Below are 10,195 nucleotides of genomic sequence, written 5' to 3'. Positions count from 1 at the left end.
CGAGAGCAGTGCGATGTTTCACACACACCCATAGATTTACTGTATATTAGTGCGTGCGATCCAAATTTAGCATGCAATTGGGGCAGGAAAAAAAAATGCCATTGAGAACAGAAGCATAGGATAAAATTAGTACGAATGCAATCCGATCTTTATTCTAATTGCATTCGCCCTATTTAATCGCAAGTGGGAGCGAGCTCTAACAGTCTATGTCCATCCTGCGAATCAATGGACAATACAGAACTTGAATTCTTCAATTTTAAAACAACTAAAGGGAGTTTTACACATAGCGATATCGCTAGCAATATCGCTATAACGTCACTGATTTTGTGACATTATAGCGATGTTGCTAGCGATATCGCTATGTGTGATACTTACCTCCAACCGGCTCCCCCGCTGTCCATCGCTGATTGCGCAAGATCGGCCGGCTCCATTTCTCGTCGGGCGCTTCCTGCTGGGCTTCTTGCTGGCGCTGACGAGCGACGTGTGGACGCGGACGGGAGGACGTCAGGATTGCCGCGCCTCAAAGGTAAGTATCGTCCGCTGTATCACTGCTGCATCGCTGTGAGATCTGCCTGTGTGGAAGCTCACTAGCGATCATTTAGCGATGCACCTGGGACACCCTCACACCCAGGGCTGTGGGGTACTCGGTACCGGGCCCGGTGGATCTCAATGGAAGTTGTCACGGTAGCTGTGACCCGGCCCGGGGCCCTGGGCACCCATTGTAAATGTTCAGTGTGAATGAATAAGTCATTACGCCACCTGTGGCGTTTGGCAATGTAGATGTTAGGCCAACGCTGCAGACAGATCCTCTGGGACAGATGGTGTGGTACAGCAGTGATGGTATAGCCCTCCACAGGCAGGGCTGTAGTCCCAGGGCAGAGTAGATATGGTGACACTTAGATGGTGTAGTGTCAGGCGCAGGGGAGGTAGCAGTGCCGGGCAGGTTGACGCAGGGATAAGTGGAGGACACCAGGGCATGTAGTTACAAAGCTTTACTCACAGTCTGTCATACAAACAGGTGCCTGCTTCTGTGCCGTGTCCTCCGGGTCTGGGACTCAGTCAACCCCCAGGCCAGATGGATTACTCCTTTCCAACACTGCGCCAACTTGTGCCTTTCTGAACGTCTACTCTTATAGCGCCTTTAGATGAAGTACTCCTAGTACTGAGTTACACTGGAGTTCCTCCTGTCTGATGTTCCTATGAACTCTACTTGTTCGGCAGACAGCTGTAGCCTGCTTCGGGGACTCCTTGCTACTAAGTCCCGGCTCACTATCCAGTTGCTGTTGTGCCCCCAAGTCTTGTATGGGAATAAAGGAAGCACACTGTAGCGCCATAACATGCAAATATGAAAATGGAAATATAAAAAATAAATTGCATTACTGCATTAGAAATATGAACAATTGAGAAAGTTTAGCGCATAAAATGGCCAAGTTATGTGTTCCTGGAAGCCACGTTAAGGCATTTCTCGTTTTCCAGGTCCCTGTCTATGCCAATCCTCACTAAGACTGAAGTCTCCATCTGAATAGGAACCTATGAAAAATCCTCTGTTTAGACTGAAGTCTTGTGGAGGGGAAGTGGCCCTGCTTTGATTAAAAATGCCTGCGGCTAACAGGTGGAGTGCTCAGTCAGAAAGTACATTAATACAAATTTCAAAAACTGACCGTTACACCCAAGCATAAACATTGTGTGAACATGTGCTTAACCTAGAGTCACCAACTCATATACGTGCAAGCAAAAAAGGAAGCACACTGTAGAACCATAACATCAAAATATGAAAATTGAAAAATAAAAAATAAATTGCATTACTGCTTTAGAAATATGAAAAATTGAGAAAGTTTAGTGCATAAAATGGCCAAGATATGTGTACCTGGAAGCCACGTTAAGGAATTTCTCGTTTTCCAGGTCCCTGTCTATGCCAATCCTCACTAAGACTGAAGTCTCCATCTGAATAGGAACCTATGAAAAATCCTCTGTTTAGACTGAAGTCTTGTGGAGGGGAAGTGGCCCTGCCTTGATTAAAAATGCCTGCGGCTAACAGGTGGAGTGCTCAGTCAGAAAGTAAATGAATACAAATTTCAAAAACTGAACGTCACATCCAAGCATAAACATTGTGTGAACAGGTGCTTAACGTAGAGTCACCAACTCATATACGTTCAAGCAAAAAAGGAAGCACACTGTAGCGCCATAACATGCAAATATGAAAATTGAAAAATAAAAAATAAATTGCATTACTGCATTATAAATATTAAAAATTAAGAAAGTTTAGCTCATAAAATGGCCAAGTTATGTGTACCTGGAAGCCACGTTAAGGCATTTCTCGTTTTCCAGGTCCCTGTCTATGCCAATCCTCACTAAGACTGAAGTCTCTATCTGAATGGGAACCTATGAAAAATCCTCTGTTTAGACTGAAGTCTTGTGGAGGGGAAGTGGCCCTGCTTTGATTAAAAACACCTGCGGCTAACAGGTGGAATGCTCAGTCAGAAAGTAAATTAATACAAATTTCAAAAACTGAACGTCACATCCAAGCATAAACATTGTGTGAACAGGTGCTTAACCTAGAGTCACCAAGACTCCTCACGTTCGTACTAATCCTTTCTTTCTATGGAGAGTCAAGCTTTCAGTCTATGTTGCTCTCTCTTTCTATCTTTCCCATGCCAGCAGACCCAGATCACTGGGATCTGCTGCAGCACTTCCATCCATCTATCCCTCTCTCTAGGGATCTTCTTCTTTCTCCACCCAACTACTGACTACTCACTTAAACTGTTCCCGCTGCTTGAAATGTAATCTAACTCCTCCCACCTCCCAGCACGTTTCGTGTTCCAAGCAGGGAGCCACCAATGGGTGCTTTGCTATACTCCAAGCAGGGAGCCGCCGAAGGTGCTTTGCTACACTACTTTGTGGTGTGGGGTGTAGGTGTTGGAGCGTGGTCAGGAGTCTCCACCTTACCTGGATGGTGGGGTACCACACCTCAGGAGGAGGTGCAGTACCTCTGTGGCGACTGAGCCTCAGGGGCGCCACACACCAGCGATCCAGACCGGGTCGTATCGTTGTTGGGATCGCTGGTGCATCGCTAAATGTAAAAGGGCCTTAAGGAATACCTCTTTATTCCCAGGTTTTATTGCAGTGATTTAATCTGACAATGTGGCCCACTCCTGGATAACATCAGTATTTGCAAGACCTTGGTATTATCTTATGATTGCTTGACTATTTAGCAGGTATTGTTAAAAAATCCAATAGCCATTGAAAAAATTGCAAATAGCAATGTTCTCTTGCCTAATATTTTGGAATGAGCTAAGCTGAAGGAAAAAGAAAGAGAGTGAAATATATTTTAGCCCTGATTCATCAAAGTTTTTATGTAAAGTGCTTCGAAAAGTTGCAAAATTTTTGCACATGGAATGGTTTTGCCAAAATTAGGCAACTTTAGGTGTTTTCACTCAAGTTTGAATCAGCTCCGCCAAAATGGGTGGAGATGAGGAGTAGCTGGAGGTTATTACTACTGCCCGTGAAAATCAGCAAAAGAATCAAAGATTCTTATGCTTGAAATGCTTCTCCAGTCCTGGATTGGAGTAGCATTTCTGGCACATGCCCCTGAGAAGATGTGTCAAATTCATTAAGTGGCGCATGCTTCTTAAAGGGAATATGTGAGCAGATCTTAGCTATGTAATCTGAGAATAGCATGATGTAGAAGTTGTGACACAGGCTTCAGGGATGTGTCACTTATTTGGCTGTGTGCTGTTGTTTCCAAATAATGAATGTTTTATCACTAGTAGATTACCATTGCCAGCAAAAGCTCCCTTGTGACAAGTGGTCCGACCACGCCCCCTGCTTTCATAAGCAGCTCACTGTCAATACTTTAGACTATGTACACAGAAAGCTGTGGTGTGGATGGGGTTAGCTCACTCAGCTCTGCTACAGGCTACAACTATATACTCTTAACTCTGCTGTTCTGTTTGCATTTGCTATACACTTGTACTATTTCGGGTCAATATGAGCCGACCTATTAAAAAGTATTTTAATTTATGTGATTGTATTTAGAAAAAAAAAATGTACACTTATCATTACTGAACATAAAAATCAAAAGAACAACCAGAAATGTTTCCCACAAATTGAAACTTGTTTTCCTTTCTGCTAGTTACTGTTGAGCACTGCTGTTTATTTCCTATTCAAATGAATGGAAGATAAACTAAAACTCAGTAGCAACCACTAAACAATTTACGGAGCTGTCTTATTCTACTACATACATAGCATACATCCGTCCATTGCCACACCATATTACTGTTCATCAGTGAGATACCAATCATGACCTACAGTATGAGATGGGTCATCAATAGTTTAGTCCTGGCCAACCTCCTTAATATACATTTACTGTACACCAGAAATAGACAAATATTTTAGCCTAAATCTATACTAGTTGCAAAGATGCAACAAATGTTTTTAGAGGAATTTATTAATATGTAACAAATTTATTAAGAAACAAAGGGGTAATCTGGAAAGACCAGGGAATAAAGAGAGGGTGTTAGTAAGTTCTCCCAATATTATTTAATGTGTAAATTGTGTATTATATGCAGATTTTCCGAGCTAAAATGAAAAAAATATTCAACTACAAGGGCATTTTTTCAAACGGGTTTAACACAATTCAGTTTTTCCAGCTACTATTCCAGGCCGTTGTAACCAATGCAAAATATGTTTAACAAAATCATGATCATAGACATCTGACCTCAAATTGGACTCATAAAATATCTACACACCAAATCACTTCCTTTGCATTCAAGACACGTTTATGCCAAACAGTAAAATTGTTTTAACAAGCTCATCTTTTAAAGTGCACCTAACAAAATACTGCTGCCATTGCCATATAATATTCTCCAGATTAGCTCATTGTCCTGGCATGTGCAAAGGGTAAGAGCACATAATGCATCCAGAATGAATCGTAAAAAAAAATCTAATTGAATAAATAGTTGCTAGACTTTAACAAAGTATTATTGAGAGGACTGTCTGAGATTAAAGGGATGGTCCAGTGCAAAACAAGTTATTACATATCCACGGGATACCCCTGACACCTGCAGCAGTCAGCATAATTGGAGCACTTTTATCCAATCATTCCTTATGGGTACTGTTGAGTACTGTGTTCAGCTTTTTCTGACAGTCCAATGGGGAATGAATGGAGCAGCAATTGGGAACTTGACCTTCCACTCTATTTTGTAAGGTGATAAAACTGCCTTCCCTGGGAAACATTCTGACTGTCAGTGTGGGTCCCAGCGGTCAAAGTTCCACTGATCAGTAAGTTATAACTTATTATATAACTTGATTTTACTAGACAACAGATCATTCTGTCTGAGTCCCCCAAACACATGAAAATATCTTAGCCACAATTATAGACACATAATATGCACAGATTGAAGCCCCTGTCTCCTGTAATAAAACAAAAATAAAAAACAACCATATCCCTCACCTTTCCAACATTCTGTCCCATGGCGTAATCCATGTCTGGGGATAAACAGTTTTCTACCTGAACAGTGGCAAGATGCGACAGTCCAGGCTGAGAAGCACTGAAGAATGAGTTGCTGCAAACACAATGTCAGTGACCAGCGGTGATGTAATTGAGGTTACCACTGGTCACTGAGGCTGCATTCCCAGTCAGGCTCCTGCCATGAGAAAAAGTCAGTGAGTTCACAGTAGTTCAAGCTCAGTGAGTTCACCGCAGTTCGTCGTGGTGAACTCACTGAGGTGAACTGCTGTGAAGTCACTGAGCTTGAACTGTTTCTAGGTTGAAAAATGTTTATCTCCAGATGTAGATTACAGTATGGGACAGAATGATGGAGAGGTGAGGCATATGGTTGTTTTTATTTTTGTTTTATTGCAGGAGACGAAGGTATCAATGGAATTGGTATTAGGTGAGAATAACTGTTTGTTATTTTTTAATAAAAAAGGAAAAGAGTGTGTTAGGCATCGGGTTCCTGCCTCTGCACAGGAGGAATCCCGACCCTTTTCTTCTGCGGTCTCCTATTCCTCTCCAGCCGCAGAGGAGCCTGCTCAGCAAAGACGTCGTTCCCAGCATCTTGCTCAGTCTAGCACTGTGGGTTTGGTTGCTGCTGCCACCCCTGGTCCAGCTATAGCAACACATGCTGGTCAGCAGGAAGCTACTACAGGGACTAATTTCTCCTTTCAGTCTACTGAGCATGCCCGTGGGACGATCTCTCATTGGAGATCGGAGGTCACATGCTCAGGTCCTTCTCCAGCTCGGATTGGACCATCAGGAAGGTCACGGAAGGACGCTGCTATAAAAGGTTTGCATGGCTGCTCGGCCATGCGCTAGTATACACTGTATTTGGTAGAGATGTGTGTGATGATGGATGCTTGTGAACCGCTGAATGCCTCATTATGAAACCCCTTCCCTTTGATACACATGTTATTAGGGTTAAAGTTCAGAGTCTGCGCCGAGTTGTGTGGCACTGCCTAGTGCCACAGTACTCCCACCTCCTCATACATGCTAGCGCCTGTGTACGCCAATCTACCTAAGGCACCACGCTACCGCAGGTCCTGCAGAGTCCTATGCGCTTTCCATGTCTGAGTTTAGGCTAGTTAGTGGCATCCGCCAGAGCTCAGTTGTGCAGTAAGCAACATTCAGCTGCACCCTGTGACTTCTAACAGGGCACAGCATCCTATAGGTGTCTGTTCAGGCATCGCGGTTGCGGTGCGAGCAATAGTGTGACTAGAGGGACTCTAACCCAGTGCCACAGGGGTAGAGTTCTGTGTCTATACACCAGTGCTCACATTGCCGAGCTCTGTGAGCATATAATCAGTCTGCGGCATTTGTGTTTGGCGGTCGGGCGGCTCTGTGAGGTAACAGAGTCTGCCTCTGTATACACTAGGTGGAGTTAACCCCATGTGTTCTTCTACTGTACCGCCATATAACGTTCGCCATTACCGAGAAGCAGTTACCATCTCTGCACGGTGGACCCCGGGCTGCGAACGCACCTTATACCTTCTTTATTATTTGGTGCGTTACGCCAGCCCGTAACAGAGTGTTTTGTTTTTATTTCAAATATTCTGTCTGTGTTTATTTACAATATAACTATAGGATTAGTAATGGAAAGGTGTCTCGAAAACTTGATAATACTGGACAATACAAAGGCAACATCAACCCCACAAATATGAACCCCACTTGCCACCACCACAGGGCAAGTGAGAAAAGCAGGGCAAAGTGCCAGAACTAGCGCATCTAATAGATATGCTTCTTTTGGGGCAGCTATGTGCTGTTATTTTTAGGTTGGTGGGGCCAATATCCATGGCCCCTTACCAGCCTGATAATACCATCCCCAGCTGTCTGCTTTAGCTTGGCTGGTTGTCAAAAAATGGGAGGGACTTTTTCAAAATTATTTATTTAAATAATTAAAAATATGGCATGTGGACTCCTCTGTTCTTGATAAACATCCTTGCTGAAGCTGACAGTTGAGGGTTGCCGCCCGCAGCTGTCAGTTTTGCCTGGCTGATTGTCAAAAATGCAAGGGAAACGCCGCCTGCTCTCGCTGTTAGCAGTTGAATACAACTCTCAACATTATTCCCTGCTAGCGCTGATCACACTACGTTCAGATGACAGTGATGTGAGCTATCTTCACTTCAGCACCCGGCGTCGGAGAACAGTGCGAACAGTACCGCTGATTCCCAGGCGCCAGTACGTGTCACACTTTTGACACATGGATGTCATCCGTGTGTCATCAGTGTGCACATGTGCAGTACATTTTATGGCCTGTACTCTCTACTGAAAACATTGACGCCTGAAAGAGCCCTTAATCAATTCGATCATTTTCTGAACTTTGGCTGACTATGGCCAATTTTCAGGGAAAAAGCTTTGGAGTCCTAACATGAATCCAAATGTGTAACATTCAATTTGAGATCAGTGAATGTTTTCTGAACAAGTTCACTCATCTCTAGTTATATCCCCCGGATTTTTCCACTTGATCTTTGAGGAGGTGCTCTTTTGCCTGTCCTTTCACTTTGGCTCCACAACCCAACCAAACATTATGCCTGGTCTTTTGCAGAAACCTAACGGCTCACATTTCCTGGGGAATCCTATTTAGCACTTACATTTTCCAGAGTACCTTTTGTTGTTACTATATTTTTCAGATTATAAGATGCACTGGACCATAAGACGCAGCAAAGATTTTGAGGTGGAAAATAGGAAGAAAAAAGGTTTTTTATAAGATTTGTATCCGTCTTATAGTCCAAACTTAAGGTATCTTACCTGGGGCAGCGGAGGTGGAGCAGGGTCACAGGAAGCAAGGTCTTTTCCTCAAGAAGCTGGCAGAGTCAAAAGTGGGTGCTATAGTGGTGCAATGCTGTAGTCCCTGGGTGACAGAAGTGAGTGCACCAGCAGAGCGATATTGCGGACCCTGAGTAGCAGAAGTGGGTTCCCCAGTGGTGCAATGCTGCAGACCTGATGTCAACGATGAGGGAGAGTGGCGTGAATTGCTTTCCCAGTGACCATGTATGTCGATCTGGGCCATGGGATAGTTTTGGTGTCTCCATGGATACAACTTACCTCCACCCACTACCTAGAGAAAAGCACAGTAAGAAGTGTGGCCCTTTCCAGGGTCACCAAACTCCCAGAGTCCAGAAGTCCCATCACTTGGATACTGTTCAAAGTCTCCTGGCGTTCCTAAGGCTCATCGCTAGGATGAGGAACAGCACTTCAGAAAGGGTAAGCAAAGTAAAAGTAGCACGGGCTTGTGCTGCAGTCTGTCTACTCCAAGGTCAAAGGACAAATGACTGATCTATGATCCAGAACTCCACACCTACAACAGATAATGTCACGCGTTGTAAAGAGTGAAACCGGCTCTAATCCCTCCTGGGTCTTTGTACACCCCTAGGATGTCGGCTTGAACTCCTTTTTTGGATCTCTCATAAGTGTGAACTTAGACTCTCTTGATTGCTCAAGGAGTTCTCCATGGCCAAGTATCTTTCCACAAGGCTGACAAGGTCATCTGCATTCTGGGGATCTCTTTGGGCAACCCAGGTTTGAATAGATTTTGGTAGTGAGTTGATAAATCGCTCCATGACCACTGTTCCCACCATCTGTGCTGGAGAACAGGTCTCAAGCTGCAGCCATTTTTGCACCAGGTGTAACAGGCGGGGAGGCTTGTCCCTTTTGTAGTGTTTGGGGTGCATCTATTGCATGGAATTGGTTAAGCCCAAACATGCAAAAATCTCCATCTTCAGCTTGCCATACTCCTTGGCATCCTGCATTAATCCATTTTCTGCAGTAAGCAGCAAGAACCTCTGCCCACCCTTGTCTGCCACCCTTTCAAAGACATTCAGGAAAGCCTCAAAGTCATCCTTCAGAGGTATTTTCTGCAAGGCCTTCTGTATCTTTTGACTCACTCGGACACCTTTACTTTGGTTGGAAAGTGGTGCCATCTCCCTTGCCTGGACAGTTTCAGCTAGGAGAACCATCTGCTGCTTATGTTGCTGCTTAACTTGCTTTAACTGCTGCTGATACTGTTGTAAGTGCTGCTGCAACTCCTGCTGCTGCTGTTGAAACTGCTGGAGCAGGAGTTTGTTAGTCTCCTGTTGGGTCTTCTGCTGCTGGACTAATTGCTTAGCAAACTCCTCTATGCTTTCAGACTGTGTCCGCAATGCTGTAGCTGCCTTTACCCAGGACATTCAATCTTTACACTGCAATCGACTGTTCGCTCTAGGATTCCACACCCACATTTAATCCATCAATTGTATGGATTCATGCTCTCTGGTAGGCATTAGCCATTAGGTAGCATTCCCACAGGCAATGCAGTTTTGATACAAACACATGCAGTTTTTATTGCTTTTCACAGGTTGCACAGCAACAAAGCAAACTCATAAACATAAATATTTAGCATTATCTAGGCACTAACTAAACACAACAGACATAGCTGAGCTAGCCCCAGTTTGATCAAATAAAATAGCTATTGTTTATAGCAACCACTGATACGGCCTGTGCAGACTCTACTCAAAGAGGAATTCTGCCCTTTTTCGCTCTTTCCAGCTCCAAGAATCATCCAATCTGGTCAGCTTCCCTGAGCTTACTTAGTTAACCCCTTCATGACCAAAGCTTTTTTTGGTTTTGCATTTTCATTTTTTGCTCCCCTTCTTCTCAGAGCCATAACTTTTTTTTATTTTTCCATCAATATGGCCATGTGAGGGCTTGATTTTTGCGGAA

This window comes from Dendrobates tinctorius, unplaced genomic scaffold, assembly GCF_039654945.1.
Source record: "Dendrobates tinctorius isolate UK_male_01 unplaced genomic scaffold, ASM3965494v1 ptg000046l, whole genome shotgun sequence".
Classification (NCBI taxonomy): domain Eukaryota; kingdom Metazoa; phylum Chordata; class Amphibia; order Anura; family Dendrobatidae; genus Dendrobates; species Dendrobates tinctorius.
Note: the sequence above shows the minus strand (reverse complement) of the source record.